This window comes from Oncorhynchus nerka, linkage group LG6 (assembly GCF_034236695.1).
Source record: "Oncorhynchus nerka isolate Pitt River linkage group LG6, Oner_Uvic_2.0, whole genome shotgun sequence".
In the NCBI taxonomy this organism is placed as follows: Eukaryota; Metazoa; Chordata; class Actinopteri; order Salmoniformes; family Salmonidae; genus Oncorhynchus; species Oncorhynchus nerka.
In genome coordinates, this window is record NC_088401.1 from 16231017 (window position 1) to 16254528 (window position 23512).

A 23512-nucleotide genomic window follows, 5' to 3' on the forward strand; every position below is an offset into this window, starting at 1 on the left:
CTTACTTTCAATGAGAATGACTGATGGATAACTCAAATTCCTATGTGAATTTGATCTGGTCACCCAACAAGTGACATACTGCAGCTTTAAATTATTAGGGTAGGGTTTAGCCGGGGTATACCATCAATATAAAATAAGATTTTTTTCTCAACTAACTTGCCAAGTTAAATAAAGGTTAAATAAAATGTTTTCATAATAACGGTCCAATGCAAGTATAAAGAGGCGTTCCTGCAGACGCAGAAATGACCACATGCAGGAACGCCCCGAATTGCCGCCCACCCTTCTCGTAGTTCTTCTTAACCTCTCCCGTATCCAATCTAATCCGACTATTCAATGGAGGAGGCGGGTGCTGGAGTGACATTCAACCAAACCCTCCCCTCTGCATTCAACCCCTTTCAGCTGATCGGGGAAAGACGGGCGGATAGTTTAAAATTGGACCCCTCTTCCTGGACGGATGGCTTTCTAGCTAGCTAGGTTAAATCTTCATATTAGAAAAATGGCGGCGGATAGCGTCAACCCGTTTAATCTGAGCGATTCTGAAGATGAGGCAGAGCAGAGAGAGGACGGGGTTGATGCCGAAAGGAGCCTTAGCGATGGAGCGCCAGGGCTCCCGTCCAACAATCCCATCTCCCCGCAGGCGGACGCCGAGCCCCCGGCCCTTCTGCTGTCCAGCACCCGGACCAGCCCAAATGTGGAAGGCATCTCGGTAGCAGCCGCAGCAATGCCAAGCGGCTTGGCAGAGACTCGGGTATCTGTAGATGTGATTGCTGCTCAGCTAATACGGGATCAATACTTTCTCACCGCTCTTGAATTTCATACCGAATTGTTGGAGACCGGGAGGAGCTTCCCCGGTTGCGGGACTATTTCTCCAACCCGGGCAATTTCGAGAGGCAAAGCGGCACTTCACCAACTTGTAAAGACCAAGGACTGGGGCCAGGTGGACCGTTAAGTAAGTAAATAGCTATTTGCTCATTTATAACCTAAATTAATTATAATTTAGATGGCCTTATGTGCTAGCTAGTTAGCAGACAGCCTGTTATTCAATTGGGAAACCATGTTGGCACTGTGCTTGTCAGCCAACATTGCTCTGCCAATGTAGAATAAACGATATTCGATACGACACCTGTTTTTCTCTCTCGTTAGCTAACTAGATTAGACAATAGCAATGGAAACCACGGATAATTTACTAATCATACAGAGTTAGCTCACCTACCCGCATTAGCCTGTGAGAAGAGTTTCTCCCCTAGGTGCCAGCTGGCTTGGAACAGATGGAACCAAATCAAATACAACATGCCTCGTAGACAACAGGTGAAAGCTAACAGTGAAATACTTACTTATGGGTCCTTTTCCAACAATGCAGAGTTAAAGATAATACAAAACATTTGAATTAAGAATAGAAATAGTGACACGGTGAATAACGAGTAAAAATAACATGGCTGTAAATAGGGAGTAGAAGAAAAATAAATACATCGATGTGCAGGGGAGCAAGGCAACTGAGGTAGTTATGTACTGTACATATAGGTAGGGACTAGCAGCAGTGTGTGTGAACGTGTGTGTGGCTTCAGTATGCATGTTATGTGTGTGTTGGGGTGTCCAGTGTGTGTGCTAGTCAATGCAAGAGAGTTTGCAGGCTGTCTAGGTAGTCATTTGATTAGCTAACTAGCAGTCTTGTTTAGACCGCTTATGGCGTGGGGGTAGAAGCTGTTCAGGTTCCTGTTGGTTCCACTTGCCCTGCGGTAGCAAAGAGAACAGTCTGTGGCTGGAGTCTTTGACAGTTTTTTGGGCCTTCATCTGACACCGCCTGGTATAGAGGTCCTGGATGTAGGGAGCTTGGCTCCAGTGAGGTATGGGTCTGTACCCACTACCCTGTAGCGCCAAGCAGTTGCCATACCAAGCGGCGATGCAGCCAGTCACCAAGTTCTTGATTGTGCAGCTGTTGAACTCTTTGAGGATCTGAGGGCTAATGCAAAATAATTTCAGCCTCCTGAGGGGGTAGAGGCGTTGTCGTGCCCTCTTCACGACTGTGTTGGTGTGTTTGGACCATGATAGATCCTTAGTGACGTAGACACGGAGGACCATGAAGCCCGTGACCCGTTCCACTACAGCCTGTCGATGTGAATGGAGACGTGCTTGGCACTCCATTTCCTGGAGTCCACAAACCAGAATAGTAGTACTATGAACAGCTAGCTGGCGACCTGAAAAGCCCTATCAGACAACCTTCTTTATACCAGTCTAGTAATTGAGATATTTGCATCTTGGCGTCATGTAGGCTGCTGCTGAAGATGGCTATACAGGCTACTCAAACAATAACTAGGCCTATCTTTCTTCTGTCTATCTCTAACTGCCTGTAGCTGTCATTATCTGCCTATACAGAGCCTTCAGAAAGTATTCATACCCCTTGATTTATTTCACATTTATTTGTTTTATAGACTAAATTCAAAATAAATGAATAAAACACATTTTCACCCATCACTCAATACCACATAATGGTAAAGTAAAAACATGTTTTTAGACATTTTTGCATATTTAGTGAAATTAAATACAGAAATATGCCAGTCAAAGGTTTGGACACACCTACTCATTCAAGAGTTTTTCTTTATTTTTGCTATTTTCTACATTGTAGAATATTAGTGAAGACATCAAAACTATGAAATAACACATGGAATCATGAAGTAACCAAAAAATGGTTAAATAAATATTTTATATTTGTGATTCTTGATGACAGCTTTGCACACTCTTGGCATTCTCTCAACCAGCTTCACGAGGTAGTCACCTGGATTGTATTTCAATTAACAGCTGTGCCTTGTTAAAAGTTAATTTGTGGAATTTCTTTCCTTAATGCGTTTGAGCCAATCAGTTGTGTTGTGACAAGGTAAGGAGGGTATACAGAATATACATTAGCCCTATTTGGTAAAAGACCAAGTCCATATTATGACAAAAACAGCTCAAATAAGCAAAGAGAAACAGTCCGTCATTACTTTAACACATGAAGGTCAGTCAAAACGGAACATTTCAAGAACTTTGAAAGTTTCAAGCGCATTCTCAAAAACCATTGAGCTCTGATGAAATTGTCTCTCATGAGGACCACCACAGGAAAGGAAGACCCAGAGTTACCTCTGCTGCAGAGGATAAGTTCATTAGTTACCAGCCTCAGAAATTGCAGCCCAAATAACTGCTTCAGAGTTCAAGTAACAGACACATCTCAACATCAACTGTTCGGAGGATATTACGTGAATCAGGCCTTCATGGTCGAATTGCTGCAAAGAAACCACTACTAAAGGACACCAATAATAAGAAGAGACTTGCTTGATCTAAGAAACACGAGCAATGGACATTAGACCGGTCGAAATCTGTCTTTTAATCTGATGAGTCCAAATTTGAGATTTTTGGTTTGAACCCCACTGTGAAGCATGGAGGAGGAGGTGTGATGGTGTGGGGCTGCGTTGCTGGTGACACTGTCAGTGATTGATTTATTTAGAATTCAAGGCACACTTAACCAGCATGGCTACCACAGCATTCTGCAGCGAGAACGACCAGCCCATCTGGTTTGTACTTAGTGGGACTATCATTTGTTTTTCAACAGGGCAATGACCCAATGCACCTCCATGATGTGTACGGCTATTTGACCAAGATGCTGAGTGATGGAGTGCTGCATCAGATGACTTGGCCTCCACAATCACTGACCTCAACCCAATTGAGATGGTTTTGGATGAGTTGGACCGCAGAGTGATGGAAAAGCAGCCAACAAGTGCTCGGCATATGTGGGAACTCCTTAAAGACAGTTGGAAAAGTTTTCCAGATGAAGCTGGTTGAAAGAATGCCAAGTGTGCAAAGCTGTCAAAGGCAAAGGGTGTCTATTTTGTAGAATCTAAAATATATTTTGACTTGTTGAACAATTTTTTTCTTTTTTTGGTTACTACATGGTTCCATATGTGTTATCTCATAGTTTTGATGTCTTCACTATTATTCTACTGTGTAGAAAATAGTCCAATTAAAGAAAAACCCTTGAGTGAGTAGGTGTGTCAAACTTTTGACTGGTACTGTAAGTATTCACACCCCTGAGTCAATACTTTGTAGAAGCACCTTTGGTAGCAATTACAGCATTCAGTTTTTCTGTGTAAGTCTCTGAGTTTTCCACACCTGGATTGTGCAACATTTGCCCATTTTTTTTTTTGTTGTTTCAAAATGTTCAAGCTCTGTCTAATTGTTTTTTGATCATTGCTAGACAGGTCGTGCCATAGATTTTCAAGCAGATTTAAGTCCACACTGTAACTTGGCCACCCAGCAACATTCACTGTCTTCTTGTAAGCAACTTCTGTGTCGATTTGGCCTTGTGTTTTAGGTTATTCACCTGCTGAAAAGTCATTTAATCTCCCAGTATCTGGTGATAAGCAGACTGAAATTGCCTGTGTTACGCTCCATTACATGTATTTTTTATCCTGAAAACTTCCCCAGTCCTGAATGATTACAAGCATACCCATAACATGATGAAGCCACCACTATTCTTGAAAATATGGAGAGTGGTACTCTAATGTGTTGTATTGGATTTGCCCCAAACATAACACTTTGTTTTCAGGACAAATAGTTTTTGCAGTATTACTTTAATACCTTGTTGCAAACAGGATGCACACTTCCTTATTTTCACTCAGTCAATTAGGTTAGTATTGTGGAGTAATATGTTTTCTCATATCACAGCCATTAAACTCTGCAACTGTTTTATAGTCATCATTGGCCTCATTGTGAAATACCTGAGTGGTTTCCTTTTTCTCCAGCAACTGTGTTAGGAAGGATTCCTGTATCTTTGTAGTCAAGTGTAATAACTTTACCATGCTCAAAGGGGTAGATGGGTAGGAAGATGGTTGTCTCCTTCTGTGGTATTAGTCCCCTTCCCCCCTTTTCTAGAATAGATTTGACACACACACACACAACACAATGGTATGCTGACACAAATTGACTACTTCTACAACAGCAAACCGAACATTCAACTGGCCCAAATCTTAGGGGCATGGGTTCTTCGACATTTTGCACCAATGAACACAGGAATGCATTCGTAGTTCTGATCTGTATTCTGTGTCGTACTGGTTTAGCAACAATCAAGGCTGGTGACCTTATTTCCATGCCTTTCTACTGATAAGAGCTACGATAAGAATAGAAGCCTGAGCTGTGTGAACTGCATTTCCATGATTGTGTTATGTGCCTCCCACTTTCCGTACTTAGTCCTTCCTGATCTAACACAACTGGATAGGTGGAAGCAGGGGGTTACACTATACAGCTTGCACCTGTACAGGCATGTGATATCAGTGCTTATTAGGCTGTCTTGGGAGGGAGGACGTAAGGATGCTTGTCATGATACAAGTATTCCACCTCATCATGTAGCCCACTAGCCTCTATGTATAGCAGACATTGTTCAGCTCATGGCTAAGCCTAATGGCCTCTGTCTGTGGCGCCTCGCTGGTTGCCGTGGAGCTGGAGGACTGAGGTATCCCAGGGGGCATTGCTTGTGTTATTATTTAATTTTTTCTCTCTGCATTGTTGAGAAGGGCCCGTAAGTTATTATTCACTGTTAGTCTGTTTACAAAGCATGTGACAAATACAATTTGATTGGATAAAAAAAAGAAGATCTCTAAGGATGGGTGAGGGCTTGGATGAAGATGCCCTCAGACACTGATCTATGGTCAGCTTAGCATTTCACCCCACAGTGTTATGGTTAGGATTTGGTGATTCTAGATCTGATCTTAAGAACAGGATGCTGAGAGGAACTCCACCTGTCTTCTATTGTGTTTACTTCACTGATAAACAGGAGGCGAGAGAAGACCGAGAGGGGGGCAGCTTGAGGGTCTGCCCCTAGGGTCAACGGGGCCTACACCCAGCCCAGGGGAGGGTTTCCTTGCCGCCTCTGCTCACGCTTTCCAGGTTTCAAGCAGGCTGAGCAACTAGAATGAGAGAGGAGTTTTAGGGCCCATAAAAATATAGAAATGGTTGTATTATGTTCTAACGTTGTGTATTAGCTGCTCCATTGGTGGCACATCATGTAGACCTAACAGAGGTGTCCTGCACCACGTGGGGAGCATGTGGGAAAACCATGTAGGAAACGGTCAGAGTAAAGATACCGTCTCGTAGGCTAGGCATCAAAAGGGTCACTTGTTGCTGTTAGCACTGATCTGGCTAGCTCTCGGTCACCACCGCCCTGCTAATTTAACAGACTTAGCAGCTAGCATGGTGCTCTGTTCACCTGCTGCAGCAGGCCACTGCACAACTCAACACCATAGCCCACTGAGCTGAAGCCTAAACATTTAGGCCTAATTCCAGGAGTTAATACAAGTTCTCAGGTTAGGCTGCTCATTGAGCAAGAGTAGCTGGATGAGCCCCTCTACCCATTTGCACAATGTTCCTCTTGCCCACTCTCCCTCTCGACCCAGCTCATTGTTTCCTCCTCGGTGGCTAGCTGATTAGCATCTCGCTACAATCTGCTTGCTCAACACCCAGTTCAATCAGAGCCTAAGCTGTTAGCATTAGCGCTCTGTTTTAGCTAGCCATTCTGTTCGTTGAAAAGACTTAGCCAAGGCCTAGCCTACTACCCTGCTTTCTTGGGCGCTAGGAACACTCAGTCAAGCACACACTTGCTCACTCAGCGCAAGAAGAACACACACACACTTAATAGGTTAGAATAAATAACACACATAAACATGCACACAGTAAGAAGAAAAGCACACAGACACAGATTTGCTGCAGGGCTGCAGAGGCTGATTATAATCACACTGGGACATTTGGGTCTGCTCCACCTGTTTCTGTTCTGGGCTCCTCCTCATAGCTGTGTGTGTGTGTGTGTGTGTGTGTGTGTGTCAGTCTATAGGCCTGCACTGTCTGTACTTGTACTGCAGCTATCATGCTGTAGAATAGATCTATCATAATATTGACTCTGATTTACTGTCAGTAGGACTGGCACAATTATTGTATAATTATGTAACCGGCAATTACGGACAATAACCGTGTACTGATTGTAATAACTGTCTTAAAACATACATTTTCGGAGGAAGGAGGGATTCAACTTAATATTCAAGTAGATAAAGTTTACCCAAAAGTAGTTTTAAGTTTGACATGAATTGGGTAGAGTTGGTAATCATATTAGGAGCCGATGGGTTGGGAGGAGAACCTTAATTTCCAACAGTTCCCTGCGGTCAGAGCCATTCGTTTTGGAACTGGGCGTCACCAGAGCTGTGTTGTATTCATTAGGTGTTTCGTAGCGACTTTTCTAAGTTGCATTACAAGCTCAAAACATTTTTTAATTTTTTATTAAAATGAAATTTTATGACAATAACCGTGGCTATTTGCAGGACAATTAATTTGTACCCCAAATTCCATAATCGTCACCCTAATGCCCTACCTGTCAGTCAAATCAAAACCAATTTTATTTGTCACTTACAACAGGTAGACCTTACTGTGAAATGCTTACATTTACATTTAAGTCATTTAGCAGACGCTCTTATACAGAGCGACTTACAAATTGGTGCGTTCACCTTAAGACATCCAGTGGAACAGCCACTTTACAATAGTGCATCTAAATCTTTTAAGGGGGGGTGAGAAGGATTACTTTATCCTATCCTAGGTATTCCTGAAAGAGGTGGGGTTTCAGGTGTCTCCGGAAGGTGGTGATTGACTCCGCTGTCCTGGCGTCGTGAGGGAGTTTGTTCCACCATTGGGGGGCCAGAGCAGCGAACAGTTTTGACTGGGCAGCGCGGGAACTGTACTTCCTCAGTGGTAGGGAGGCGAGCAGGCCAGAGGTGGATGAACGCAGTGCCCTTGTTTGGGTGTAGGGCCTGATCAGAGCCTGGAGGTACTGAGGTGCCGTTCCCCTCACAGCTCCGTAGGCAAGCACCATGGTCTTGTAGCGGATGCGAGCTTCAACTGGAAGCCAGTGGAGAGAGCGGAGGAGCGGGGTGACGTGAGAGAACTTGGGAAGGTTGAACACCAGACGGGCTGCGGCGTTCTGGATGAGTTGTAGGGGTTTAATGGCACAGGCAGGGAGCCCAGCCAACAGCGAGTTGCAGTAATCCAGACGGGAGATGACAAGTGCCTGGATTAGGACCTGCGCTGCTTCCTGTGTGAGGCAGGGTCGTACTCTGCGGATGTTGTAGAGCATGAACCTACAAGAACGGGCCACCGCCTTGATGTTAGTTGAGAACGACAGGGTGTTGTCCAGGATCACGCCAAGGTTCTTAGCGCTCTGGGAGGAGGACACAATGGAGTTGTCAACCGTGATGGCGAGATCATGGAATGGGCAGTCCTTCCCGGGAGGAAGAGCAGCTCCGTCTTGCCGAGGTTCAGCTTGAGGTGGTGATCCGTCATCCACACTGATATGTCTGCCAGACATGCAGAGATGCGATTCGCCACCTGGTCATCAGAAGGGGGAAAGGAGAAGATTCATTGTGTGTCGTCTGCATAGCAATGATAGGAGAGACCATGTGAGGTTATGACAGAGCCAAGTGACTTGGTGTATAGCGAGAATAGGAGAGGGCCTAGAACAGAGCCCTGGGGGACGCCAGTGGTGAGAGCGCGTGGTGAGGAGACAGATTCTCGCCACGCCACCTGGTAGGAGCGACCTGTCAGGTAGGACGCAATCCAAGCGTGGGCCGCGCCGGAGATGCCCAACTCGGAGAGGGTGGAGAGGAGAATCTGATGGTTCACAGTATCGAAGGCAGCCGATAGGTCTAGAAGGATGAGAGCAGAGGAGAGAGAGTTAGCTTTAGCAGTGCGGAGGGCCTCCGTGATACAGAGAAGAGCAGTCTCAGTCTTGCTTACTTACAAGCCCTTTACCAACAATGCAGTTCAATAAATGGAGTTAAGAAAATATTTACTAAATAAAGTAAAGTAAAAAATAATAATAATCAAAAAGTAACAAAAGTGCATAACAACGAGGCTACATACAGGGGGCACCGGTACCAAATCCATGTACATAACAATAACGTATTACTACATACAGGGGGCACCGGTACCAAGTCCATGTACATAACAACGAGGCTACATACAGGGGGCACCGGTACCAAGTCCATGTACATAACAATAACAAGGCTACATACAGGGGGCACTGGTACCAAGTCCATGTACATAACAATAACGAGGCTACATACAGGAGGCACCGGTACCAAGTCCATGTACATAACAATAACAAGGCTACATACAGGGGGCACCGGTACCAAGTCCATGTACATAACAATAACAAGGCTACATACAGGGGCACCGGTACCAAGTCCATGTACATAACAATAACGAGGCTACATACAGGGGGCACCGGTACCAAGTCCATGTACATAACAATAACAAGGCTACATACAGGGGGCACCGGTACCAAGTCCATGTACATAACAATAACGAGGCTACATACAGGGGGCACCGGTACCAAGTCCATGTACATAACAACGAGGCTACATACAGGGGGCACCGGTACCAAGTCCATAACAATAACGAGGCTACTTACAGGGGGCACCGGTACCAAGTCCATGTACATAACAACGAGGCTACATACAGGGTCACCGGTACCAAGTCCATGTACATAACAATAACGAGGCTACATACAGGGGGCACCGGTACCAAGTCCATGTGCATAACAATAACGAGGCTACATACAGGGGGCACCGGTACCAAGTCCATGTACATAACAACGAGGCTACATACAGGGGGCACCGGTACCAAGTCCATGTACATAACAATAGCGAGGCTACATACAGGGGGCACCGGTACCAAGTCCATAACAATAACGAGGCTACATACAGGGGGCACCGGTACTAAGTCCATAACAATAACGAGGCTACTTACAGGGGGCACCGGTACCAAGTCCATGTACATAACAATAACGTATTACTACATACAGGGGGCACCGGTACCAAGTCCATGTACATAACAATAACGAGGCTACTTACAGGGGGCACCGGTACCAAGTCCATGTACATAACAATAACGAGGCTACATACAGGGGGCACCGGTACCAAGTCCATGTACATAACAACGAGGCTACATACAGGGGGCACCGGTACCAAGTCCATGTACATAACAACGAGGCTACATACAGGGGGCACCGGTACCAAGTCCATAACAATAACGAGGCTACTTACAGGGGGCACCGGTACCAAGTCCATGTACATAACAACGAGGCTACATACAGGGGGCACCGGTACCAAGTCCATGTACATAACAATAACGAGGCTACATACAGGGGGCACCGGTACCAAGTCCATAACAATAACGAGGCTACTTACAGGGGGCACCGGTACCAAGTCCATGTACATAACAACGAGGCTACATACAGGGGGCACCGGTACCAAGTCCATGTACATAACAATAACGAGGCTACATACAGGGGGCACCGGTACCAAGTCCATGTACATAACAACGAGGCTACATACAGGGGGCACCGGTACCAAGTCCATGTGCATAACAATAGCGAGGCTACATACAGGGGGCACCGGTACCAAGTCCATAACAATAACGAGGCTACATACAGGGGGCACCGGTACCAAGTCCATAACAATAACGAGGCTACTTACAGGGGGCACCGGTACCAAGTCCATGTACATAACAATAACGAGGCTACATACAGGGGGCACCGGTACCAAGTCCATGTACATAACAACGAGGCTACATACAGGGGGCACCGGTACCAAGTCCATGTACATAACAATAACGAGGCTACATACAGGGGGCACCGGTACCAAGTCCATGTACATAACAACGAGGCTACATACAGGGGGCACCGGTACCAAGTCCATGTGCATAACAATAACGTATTACTACATACAGGGGGCACCGGTACCAAGTCCATGTACATAACAATAACGTATTACTACATACAGAGGGCACCGGAACCAAGTCCATGTACATAACAACGAGGCTACATACAGGGGGCACCGGTACCAAGTCCATGTACATAACAATAACGTGTTACTACATACAGGGGGCACCGGTACCAAGTCCATGTACATAACGAGGCTACATACAGGGTGCACCGGTACCAAGTCCATGTACATAACAAGGCTACATACAGGGGGCACCGGTACCAAGTCCATGTACATAACAACGAGGCTACATACAGAGGGCACCGGTACCAAGTCCATGTACATAACAACGAGGCTACATACAGGGGGCACCGGTACCAAGTCCATGTACATAACAACGAGGCTACATACAGGGGGCACCGGTACCAAGTCCATGTACATAACAACGAGGCTACATACAGGGGGCACCGGTACCAAGTCCATGTACATAACAACGAGGCTACATACAGGGGCACCGGTACCAAGTCCATGTACATAACAACGAGGCTACATACAGGGGGCACCGGTACCAAGTCCATGTACATAACAACGAGGCTACATACAGGGGGCACCGGTACCAAGTCCATGTACATAACAATAACGAGGCTACATACAGGGGGCACCGATACCAAGTCCATGTGCCTAACAATAACGAGGCTACATACAGGGGGCACCGGTACCAAGCCCATGTGCATAACAATAACGAGGCTACATACAGGGGGCACCGGTACCAAGTCCATGTACATAACAACGAGGCTACATACAGGGGGCACCGGTACCAAGTCCATGTGCCTAACAATAACGAGGCTACATACAGGGGGCACCGGTACCAAGTCCATGTACATAACAATAACGAGGCTACATACAGTGGGCACCGGTACCAAGTCCATGTACATAACAATAACGAGGCTACATACAGGGGGCACCGGTACCAAGTCCATGTACATAACAACGAGGCTACATACAGGGGGCACCGGTACCAAGTCCATGTACATAACAATAACGAGGCTACATACAGGGGGCACCGGTACCAAGTCCATGTGCATAACAATAACGAGGCTACATACAGGGGGCACCGGTACCAAGTCCATGTGCCTAACAATAACGAGGCTACATACAGGGGGCACCGGTACCAAGTCCATGTACATAACGAGGCTACATACAGGGGGCACCGGTACCAAGTCCATGTACATAACAACGAGGCTACATACAGGGGGCACCGGTACCAAGTCCATGTACATAACAACGAGGCTACATACAGGGGGCACCGGTACCAAGTCCATGTACATAACAACGAGGCTACATACAGGGGGCACCGGTACCAAGTCCATGTACATAACAATAACGAGGCTACATACAGGGGGCACCGGTACCAAGTCCCATGTACATAACAACGAGGCTACATGCAGGGGGCACCGGTACCAAGTCCATGTACATAACAATAACGAGGCTACATACAGGGGGCACCGGTACCAAGTCCATGTACATAACAACGAGGCTACATACAGGGGGCACCGGTACCAAGTCCATGTACATAACAATAACGAGGCTACATACAGGGGGCACCGGTACCAAGTCCATGTACATAACAATAACGAGGCTACATACAGTGGGCACCGGTACCAAGTCCATGTACATAACAACGAGGCTACATACAGTGGGCACCGGTACCAAGTCCATGTGCATAACAACGAGGCTACATACAGGGGGCACCGGTACCAAGTCCATGTGCATAACAACGAGGCTACATACAGGGGGCACCGGTACCAAGTCCATGTACATAACAATAACGAGGCTACATACAGGGGGCACCGGTACCAAGTCCATGTGCATAACAATAACGAGGCTACATACAGGGGGCACCGGTACCAAGTCCATGTACATAACAATAACGAGGCTACATAGAGGGGGCACCGGTACCAAGTCCATGTACATAACAATAACGAGGCTACATACAGGGGGCACCGGTACCAAGTCCATGTACATAACAACGAGGCTACATACAGGGGGCACCGGTACCAAGTCCATGTACATAACAATAACGAGGCTACATACAGGGGGCACCGGTACCAAGTCCATGTACATAACAACGAGGCTACATACAGGGGGTACCGGTACCAAGTCCATGTGCATAACAACGAGGCTACATACAGGGGGCACCGGTACCAAGTCCATGTACATAACGAGGCTACATACAGGGGGCACCGGTACCAAGTCCATGTGCAGGGATACAGGTGAGTCCAGGCCTTTGTTAAGTGACTATGCATAGATGATAAACAACATTGTTTTTACACTTCTGTTAAGGGGCGGTGGGGGTCAATATGGGTGACCATTTGATTAATTTTTCAGCAGTCTTATGGCTGGGGGGTAGAAGCTGTTAAGGAGCCTTTTGGCTCTAGACTTGGCACTCTGGTACTGCTTCCCATGCGGTAGCAGAGAGAACAGTCTATGACTGAAGTCTTTTGACAATTTTTTTGGGGGCCTTCCTCTGACACTGCCTGGTACAGAGGTTCTGGATGTCAGGAGGCTTGGCCCCAGTGATGTACTGGGCCCTACGCACTACCCTCTGTAGTGCCTTACGGTCGGATGCCGGGCAGTTGTCATACCAGGCAGTGATGCAACCATTCAGGATGCTCACGAGGGTACAGCTGTAGAACTTTTTGAGGATCTGGGGACCCATGCCAAATCTTTTCAGTCTCTTGAGGAGGGAAAGGTGTTGTCCTGCCCTCTTCACAGCTGTCTTGGTGTGTTTGGACCATGATAGTTTGTTGGTGATGTGGACACCAAGGAACTTAACTCTCAACCTGCTCCACTTCAGTCCCATCGATGTTAATGAGGGCCTATCCAGCCCTCCTTTTCCTGTAGTCCACAATCATCTCCTTTGTCTTTCTCACATTGAGGGAGAGGTTGTTGTCTTGGCACCACACTGCCAGGTCTCTGACCTCTCAATAGGCTGTCTCATCGTTGTCGGTAATCAGGCCTACCACTGTTGTCATCAGCAAACTTAATGATGGTGTTGGAGTTGTGCTTGGCCACGCAGTTGTGGGTGAACAGGGAGTACAGGAGGGGCATGCACCCCTGAGGAGCCCCAGTGTTGAGAATCAGCGTGGCAGATGTGTTGCTGCCTTACCTTACCACCTGGGGGCGGCCTGTCAGGAAGTCCAGGATCCAGTTGCAGAGGGAGGTGTTTAGGCTCAGGGTCCTTAGCTTAGTGATAAGCTTTGTGGGTACTATGGTGTTGAACGCTGAGCTGTAGTCACTGAATAGCATTCTCACATAGGTGTTCCTTTTGTCCAGGTGGGAAAGGGCAGTGTGGAGGGCAATAGAGATTGCATCATCTGTGGATCTGTTGGGGCGGTATGCAAATTGGAGTGGGATTAGAGTTTCCGGCACGATGGTGTTGATGTGAGCCATGACCAGCCTTTCAAAGCACTTCATGGCTACTGACATGAGTACTACGGAACGGTAATCATTTAGGCAGGTTACTTTCGCTTTCTTGGGCACAGGGACTATGGTGGTCTGTTTGAAACATGTTGGTATTACAGACTCAGTCAGGGAGAGTTTGAAAATGTCAGTGAAGACACTAGCCAGTTGGTCTGCGCATGTTTTGAGTACACATCCTGGTAATCCGTCTGGCCCCGCGGCTTTGTGAATGTTGACCTGTTTTAAAGGTTTTGCTCACATCGGTTACGGAGAGCGTGATCACACAGTCGTCTGGAACAGCTGGTGCTCTCATGCATGCTTCAGTGTTTCTTGGCTCGACGTGAGCATAAAAGGCATTTAGCCCATCTGGTAGGCTCGTGTCACTGGGAAGCTTGTGGCTGTGCTTCCCTTTAGTCAACAATATTTTTCAAGCCATGCCACATCCGACGAGCGTCACAGCCGGTGTGGTACGATTCCACCTTTGTCCTGTATTGGTGCTTTTCCTGTTTGATGGATCGTCTGAGAGCATAGCAGTATTTCTTATAAGTGTCCCGCTCCTTTAAGGCCGCAGCTCTATTTATTTAATATTTTTTATTTAACTTTTATTTAACTAGTCAGTTAAGAACACATTCTTATTTACAATGACGACCTACCAAAAGGCAAAAGGCCTCCTGCAGGATTAATAATAAATCAAATCAAAATATAGGACAAATCCCAACCAGAGGCCACACTACATAACCAGAGGCCACACTACATAACCAGAGGCCACACTACATAACCAGAGGCCACACTACATAACCAGAGGCCACACTACATAACCAGAGGCCACACTACATAACCAGAGGCCACACTACATAACCAGAGGCCACACTACATAACCAGAGGCCACACTACATAACCAGAGGCCTAAGGCGACAACACAGCATGGCAGTAACACATGACAACACAGCATGGTAGCAACACATGACAACACAACATGGCAGCAGCACAACATGGCAGCAGCACAACATGGTAGCAGCACAAAAGTGTACAAACATTGTTGGGCACAGAAAACAGCACAAAGTGCAAGAAGGTAGAGACAACAATACATTACGCAAAGCAGCCACAACTGTCAGTAAGAGTGTCCCTGATAAGGTCTTTGAATGAAGAGATTGAGATAAAACTGTCCAGTTTGAGTGTTTGTTGCAGCTCGTTCCAGTCGCTAGCTGCAGTGAACTGAAAAGACGAGCGACCTATGGATGTGTGTGCTTTGGGGACCTTTAACAGTGAGGCCTGAGAGGGTTTTATAAATGAGCAACAACCAGTGGGTCTTGTGACGGGTATACAGAGATGATCAGTTTACAGAAGAGTATCGAGTGCAATGATGTGTCCTATAAGGAGCATCTAACCTTTGGCTCGGAGCGGATGTTGCCTGTAATCCATGGCTTCTGGTTGGGATATGTACGTACGGTCACTGTGGGGATGAAAGACAGACACTTGTTGTGCCTCTCTCTCACGGTCTCTCTCTCCTTTCCTTTGTGAAAGATCCTGTCATCCTCTACATATTCCAGACATTCTGAGATCTGTCTGAAGCACCAGAGTGTCCTCAACACCCCCCAGCCAAATAGACACTGAGAATGTTGTTGCAATTAGCGTCCCACAGCGTACTGCGCTCATTGATTGGGAGGGAGCATACTGGAAAGATGAGGCCATATGAAATCTCAGGCTGTCTGTTCTCAAACACAAGAGAGGACAATATAAGCCATGGGCACAGACCTGAGCACGCACACACACACACACACACACACACACACACACACACACACACACACACACACACACACACAAAAAGAGTTCCAAACAAGTTGGCAGTGACACACTCTCTCACACACCCTCCCTTGGCAGTCACAGGACTGAGTGTGTGTGCTTTGTGTGGCCACAGATCTGACCGTGTGACTCACATTCATTACTGTGGCATCACATCCGGTTTGACGTTGTTGTTCGTTTTGGACTTCGGCGAGGCTTTGTTTGGGCTGTCCGGGCACACAAGATTTTTCTCTCGAGGCAAGCCGAAGCCGGTAGCCAAAGTCTACTCCCCCCTTGTCGGCGATTGGTCAACAGTAGGAATTCTTCTGTGAAATGCCTGTTGTCATTCAACGAGAAATGACTGGTCCTCATGTACATAGAAATACTGCACCAAACATCATAGTTAGATGTAAAATTGTGCCACTAAGATCTCTACAAAAATGTCAAAATTAATGACCGAGTTCTTGAATGATCTTAGATTAATTCAGACTATTTTGAGGAAGTGTATACTGGCTACGGCGTCTCCAAATGGACAAATGGTACTATTGCCGCTTTTTCAGGTTTAATGCTTATTTCCTGTAATTTTTTGTCTTGAGGTGCAAAGAAAATGAAGCGGTTTTAAAGGAAATATTCTTGCAAATCTATAAATTTTACTACGTCTAATGTGTATTTTTTATTTTATTTTTTTGAACCCAGCTTTTCTACCAATTTTTGTGATATTCAATTGGTAGTTAGTCTTGTCCCATCACGGCAACTCCCTAACGGACTCTGGAGTGGCAAAGGTCGAGAGCCATTCGTCCTCCGAAACACGACCCTGCCAAGCCGCACTGCTTCTTGACACAAAGAAGCATTTCAAGGTCCTGGAGTGGCCTAGCTAGTCTCCAAAGATTTTCTATGGGGTTGAAAATCTGGCTGGAGTTGAAAGTCCATGTTGCCCAGCAACAGCCCCAAACATCACTGCTCTAAAGGAGATCTGCATGGAGGAATGGGCCAAAATACAAGCAACAGTGTGTGAAAACCTTGTGAAGAGTTACAGAAAACGTTTGACCTCTGTCATTGCCAACAAAGGGTATATAAACAAAGTATTGAGAAACTTTTGTTTTTGACCAAATACTTATTTTCCACCATAATTTGCAAATAATTTCATTAAAAATCCTACAATGTGATTTCTGAATTTTTTTTTCTCTCATTTTGTCTGTCATAGTTGAAGTGTACCTATGATGAAAATTACAGGCCTCTCTCCTCTTTTTAAGTGGGAGAACTTGCACAATTGGTGGCTGATTTAAATATTTTTTTGCCCCATTGTAGGAAACCCCTCAGGACGATGTATAACCCAGAAAACAAACCGGTTTGGGTGTCGTCTACTACCATGTCCTCTCCTGTCCACTCTCCACATAGTGTTATGTTGTCTGTTCTCCCAAGCTGTTGTTTATAGCCAGGGTAATGTGGTGAATACTGTAATGATCACTATATGAATGGGCTGAATGATTTGATTGCTTTCTCTGTGCCTTTCTCCTGCCAGACTGAGCGGGCAGCATCAGCACGTTGGACTCTCTGGACTTCGCCCGTTACTCTGATGACGGGAACCGGGAGTCGGACGAGAGGGTGGCAGGTAAGACGAGCTGTACCTGTCCTGACCGGGCAGAGATCGAGAGACGGACATGAAGGAGAGACAAAACAGACAACAGACAGAAAAGAGCAGGGGAAGGGATAGAAATACAGACAGAGTATACTGGACCTTTCCTTTCCCTTTATGATGTCACGGTATAACTACAGCCCTGTATGGTGTCACGGTATAACTACAGCCCTGTATGGTGTCACGGTATAACTAGTATAACTACAGCCCTGTATGGTGTCACGGTATAACTACAGCCCTGTATGGTGTCACGGTATAACTACAGCCCTGTATGGTGTCACGGTATAACTACAGCCCTGTATGGTGTCACGGTATAACTACAGCCCTGTATGATGTCACCGTATAACTACAGCCCTGTATGGTGTCACGGTATAACTACAGCCCTGTATGGTGTCACGGTATAACTACAGCCCTGCATGGTGTCACGGTATAACTACAGCCCTGCATGGTGTCACGGTATAACTACAGCCCTGCATGGTGTCACGGTATAACTACAGCCCTGCATGGTGTCACGGTATAACTACAGCCCTGCATGGTGTCACGGTATAACTACAGCCCTGCATGGTGTCACGGTATAACTACAGCCCTGCATGGTGTCACGGTATAACTACAGCCCTGCATGGTGTCACGGTATAACTACAGCCCTGTATGGTGTCACGGTATAACTACAGCCCTGTATGGTGTCACGGTATAACTACAGCCCTGTATGGTGTCACGGTATAACTACAGCCCTGTATGGTGTCACGGTATAACTACAGCCCTGTATGGTGTCACGGTATAACTACAGCCCTGCATGGTGTCACGGTATAACTACAGCCCTGCATGGTGTCACGGTATAACTACAGCCCTGCATGGTGTCACGGTATAACTACAGCCCTGCATGGTGTCACGGTATAACTACAGCCCTGCATGGTGTCACGGTATAACTACAGCCCTGCATGGTGTCACGGTATAACTACAGCCCTTTATGTTGTTAGTGTAAATCCAGCCTTTTATGATGTCATAGTAGCACTCCAGCCCTTTGTCACAGTAGAACTCCAGCCATTTATGACATCATAGTAGTACTCCAGCCATGTATGATGTGACATCATAAGGCCACACCAGCCCAGTAGAGCTCACTGAGGATGACGTCACTATGGTTCCATTCCAGATCTACCTACCCATTCAAATATCCCTGTTAGTAACCTACATAGCCTTCCATGGGCCTGTCTAGTGAGGCTACAGCGTTAGAGAGATTTACCTCCATGTTCTTCAAATGTAATTGAAACCGTGTTATTTTCTCTCACAGGAGCTGTCGATGTCACTGGATGTTGTAAAATTAAAAAAAAAAATCCTGAGCTTTTCTCACGACCCCCACCAGCTAATCTACTCTGAATAGGTTAAAGGTCAGAGAGGATGAACTGAATACGTTAAAGATCAGAGAGGATGAACTGAATACGTTAAAGAGCAGAGAGGATGAACTGAATACGTTAAAGAGCAGAGAGGATGAACTGAATACGTTAAAGAGCAGAGAGGACATTTACATTTAAGTCATTTAGCAGACGCTCTTATTCAGAGCGACTTACAAATTGGTGCTTTCACCTTATGACATCCAGTGGAACAGCCACTTTACAATAGTGCATCTAGGTCTTTTAAGGGGGGAGGGGGAGAAGGATTACTTTATCCTATCCTAGGTATTCCTTAAAGAGGTGGGGTTTCAGGTGTCTCCGGAAGGTGGTGATTGACTCCGCTGTCCTGGCGTCGTGAGGGAGTTTGTTCCACCATTGGGGGGCCAGAGCAGCGAACAGTTTTGACTGGGCTGAGCGGGAACTGTACTTCCTCAGTGGTTCCTGTGCTTCCTGTGTGAGGCAGGGTCGTACTCTGCGGATGTTGTAGAGCATGAACCTACAGGAACGGGCCACCGCCTTGATGTTATTTGAGAACGACAGGGTGTTGTCCAGGATCACGCCAAGGTTCTTAGCGCTCTGGGACGAGGACACAATGGAGTTGTCAACCGTGATGGCGAGATCATGGAACGGGCAGTCCTTCCCCGGGAGGAAGAGCAGCTCCGTCTTGCCGAGGTTCAGCTTGAGGTGATGATCCGTCATCCACACTGATATGTCTGCCAGACATGCAGAGATGCGATTCACCACCTGGTCGTCAGAAGGGGGAAAGGAGAAGATTAATTGTGTGTCGTCTGCATAGCAATGATAGGAGAGACCATGTGAGGTTATGACAGAGCCAAGTGACTTGGTGTATAGCGAGAATAGGAGAGGGCCTAGAACAGAGCCCTGGGGGACACCAGTGGTGAGAGCACGTGGTGAGGAGACGGATTCTCGCCACGCCACCTGGTAGGAGCGACCTGTCAGGTAGGACGCAACAAGCGTGGGCCGCGCCGGAGATGCCCAACTCGGAGAGGGTGGAGAGGAGGATCTGATGGTTCACAGTATCGAAGGCAGCCGATAGGTCTAGAAGGATGAGAGCAGAGGAGAGAGAGTTAGCTTTAGCAGTGCGGAGCGCTCCGTGATACAGAGAAGAGCAGTCTCAGTTGAATGACTAGTCTTGAAACCTGACTGATTTGGATCAAGAAGGTCATTCTGAGAAAGATAGCGGGAGAGCTGGCCAAGGACGGCACGTTCAAGAGTTTTGGAGAGAAAAGAAAGAAGGGATACTGGTCTGTAGCTGTTGACATCGGAGGGATCGAGTGTAGGTTTTTTCAGAAGGGGTGCAACTTCGCTCTCTTGAAGACGGGAGGGACGAGCCAGCGGTCAGGGATGAGTTGATGAGCGAGGTGAGGTAAGGGAGAAGGTCACCGGAGATGGTCTGGAGAAGAGAGGAGGGGATAGGGTCAAGCGGGCAGGTTGTTGGGCGGCCGGCCGTCACAAGACGCGAGATGTCATCTGGAGAGAGAGGGGAGAAAGAGGTCAGAGCACAGGGTAGGGCAGTGTGAGCAGAACCAGCGGTGTCGTTTGACTTAGCAAACGAGGATCGGATGTCGTCGACCTTCTTTTTCAAAATGGTTGACGAAGTCATCTGCAGAGAGGGAGGAGGGGGTGGGAGGAGGATTCAAGAGGGAGGAGAAGGTGGCAAAGAGCTTCCTAGGGTTAGAGGCAGATGCTTGGAATTTAGAGTGGTAGAAAGTGGCTTTAGCAGCAGAGACAGAGGAGGAAAATGTAGAGAGGAGGGAGTGAAAGGATGCCAGGTCTGCAGGGAGGTGAGTTTTCCTCCATTTCCGCTCGGCTGCCCGGAGCCCTGTTCTGTGAGCTCGCAATGAGTCGTCGAGCCACGGAGCGGGAGGGAGGACCGAGCCGGCCTGGAGGATAGGGGACATAGAGAGTCAAAGGATGCAGAAAGGGAGGAGAGGAGGGTTGAGGAGGCAGAATCAGGAGATAGGTTGGAGAAGGTTTGAGCAGAGGGAAGAGATGATAGGATGGAAGAGGAGAGAGTAGCGGGGGAGAGAGAGCGAAGGTTGGGACGGCGCGATACCATCCGAGTAGGGGCAGTGTGGGAAGTGTTGGATGAGAGCGAGAGGGAAAAGGATACAAGGTAGTGGTCGGAGACTTGGAGGGGAGTTGCAATGAGGTTAGTGGAGGAACAGCATCTAGTAAAGATGAGGTCGAGCGTATTGCCTGCCTTGTGAGTAGGGGGGAAGGTGAGAGGGTGAGGTCAAAAGAGGAGAGGAGTGGAAAGAAGGAGGCAGAGAGGAATGAGTCAAAGGTAGACGTGGGGAGGTTAAAGTCGCCCAGAACTGTGAGAGGTGAGCCGTCCTCAGGAAAGGAGCTTATCAAGGCATCAAGCTCATTGATGAACTCTCCGAGGAACCTGGAGGGCGATAAATGATAAGGATGTTAAGCTTGAAAGGGCTGGTAACTGTGACAGCATGGAATTCAAAGGAGGCGATAGACAGATGGGTAAGGGGAGAAAGAGAGAATGACCACTTGGGAGAGATGAGGATCCCGGTGCCACCACCCCGCTGACCAGAAGCTCTCGGGGTGTGCGAGAGCACGTGGGCGGATGAAGAGAGAGCAGTAGGAGTAGCGGTGTTGTCTGTGGTGATCCATGTTTCCGTCAGAGCCAAGAAGTCGAGGGACTGGAGGGAGACATAGGCTGAGATGAACTCTGCCTTGTTGGCCGCAGATCGGCAGTTCCAGAGGCTACCGGAGACCTGGAACTCCACGTGGGTCGTGCGCGCTGGGACCACCAGATTAGGTGGCTGCGGCCATGCGGTGTGGAGCGTTTGTATGGTCTGTGCAGAGAGGAGAGAACAGGGATAGACAGACACATAGTTGACAGGCTAGAGAAGAGGCTACGCTAATGCAGAGGAGATTGGAATGACAGGTGGACTACACGTCTCGAATGTTCAGAAAGTTAAGCTTACGTAGCAAGAATCTAATTGACTAAAATGATTAAAATGATAGAGTACTGCTGGGGTAGGCTAGCTGCGTTGTTGACACTACCCTAATCAAGTCGTACCGTTGAGTGTGAAGTTTCTACAATGCTGCTTATCGGGAGCTAGCTGGCTAGCTAGCAGTGTTGGTTACGTTACGTTGCGTTAGGAGAACGACAATAGCTGGCTAGCTAACCTAGAAAATCGCTCTAGACTACACAATTATCTTTGAAACAAAGACGGCTATGTAGCTAGCTATGTAGCTAGCTACGATCAAACAAATCACGCCGTTGGGACTGTAATGAAATGAAGTGAAAAAGAGGATGAACTGAATACGAGCAGAGAGGATGAACTGACTAGTAGAGGAGCAATGTGTCTGTCCACTACACAGACCTGTGTTATGGTGTAGGCTGATATAGCCTAGCCTATTCTAGCGTTTGTTCTCCTCACCTCAGAACATATATGATGACTAGCGACCAGTACTGTGAATAAAATGCAAAGTACTATTGGGATTTTTTTTCCTTCAAAATATGTTCTGTCTTATTGTTTATGTGGCTGATAACAGGACCATGAGCTCCACATCTAAACTCATCTCTTTATGTGACTTATAATTAGCCTGTTATCTTTCCTTTTCTGAATGGCAAAATGCCAAATGTCAATTCCAACCCTTTAGCTTTGTAAGATGAGAGGTCTGGAGGATTCTCCAGGAACCATGCAGCAGAGCAAGCCTGTGGTCCCTTCTCCACAACCACATACCCTCTACTCCTCCACCCCTGCCCTCCCTCCATCCCTCCCTGTGGTCCCTTCTCCACAACCACATACCCTCTACTCCTCCACCCCTGCCCTTCCTCCATCCCTTCCTCCCTGTGGTCCCTTCTCCACAACCACATACCCTCTACTCCTCCACCCCTGCCCTCCCTCCATCCCTTCCTCCCTGTGGTCCCTTCTCCACAACCACATACCCTCTACTCCTCCACCCCTGCCCTTCCTCCTCCATCCCTCCCTGTGGTCCCTTCTCCACAACCACATACCCTCTACTCCTCCACCCCTGCCCTTCCTCCATCCCTTCCTCCCTGTGGTCCCTTCTCCACAACCACATACCCTCTATCCCTTCCTCCCTCCTCCACCCCCTGCCCTCCCTCCATCCCTTCCTCCCTGTGGTCCCTTCTCCACAACCACATACCCTCTACTCCTCCACCCCTGCCCTCCCTCCATCCCTTCCTCCCTGTGGTCCCTTCTCCACCAACCACATACCCTCTACTCCTCCACCCCTGCCCTCCCTCCATCCCTTCCTCCCTGTGGTCCCTTCTTCACAACCACATACCCTCTACTCCTCCACCCCTGCCCTCCCTCCATCCCTTCCTCCCTGTGGTCCCTTCTTCACAACCACATACCCTCTACTCCTCCACCCCTGCCCTCCCTCCATCCCTTCCTCCCTGTGGTCCCTTCTCCACAACCACATACCCTCTACTCCTCCACCCCTGCCCTCCCTCC

At 47.5% G+C, this 23512-nt stretch overlaps 1 pseudogene; it reads left to right on the forward strand.

Moving 5' to 3' along the window:
* Window positions 1–357: 357 nt before the first annotated feature.
* The window catches only part of LOC115125910 (RAB11-binding protein RELCH homolog), a 125264-nt pseudogene continuing 102109 nt past the window's right edge, over window positions 358–23512 (forward strand).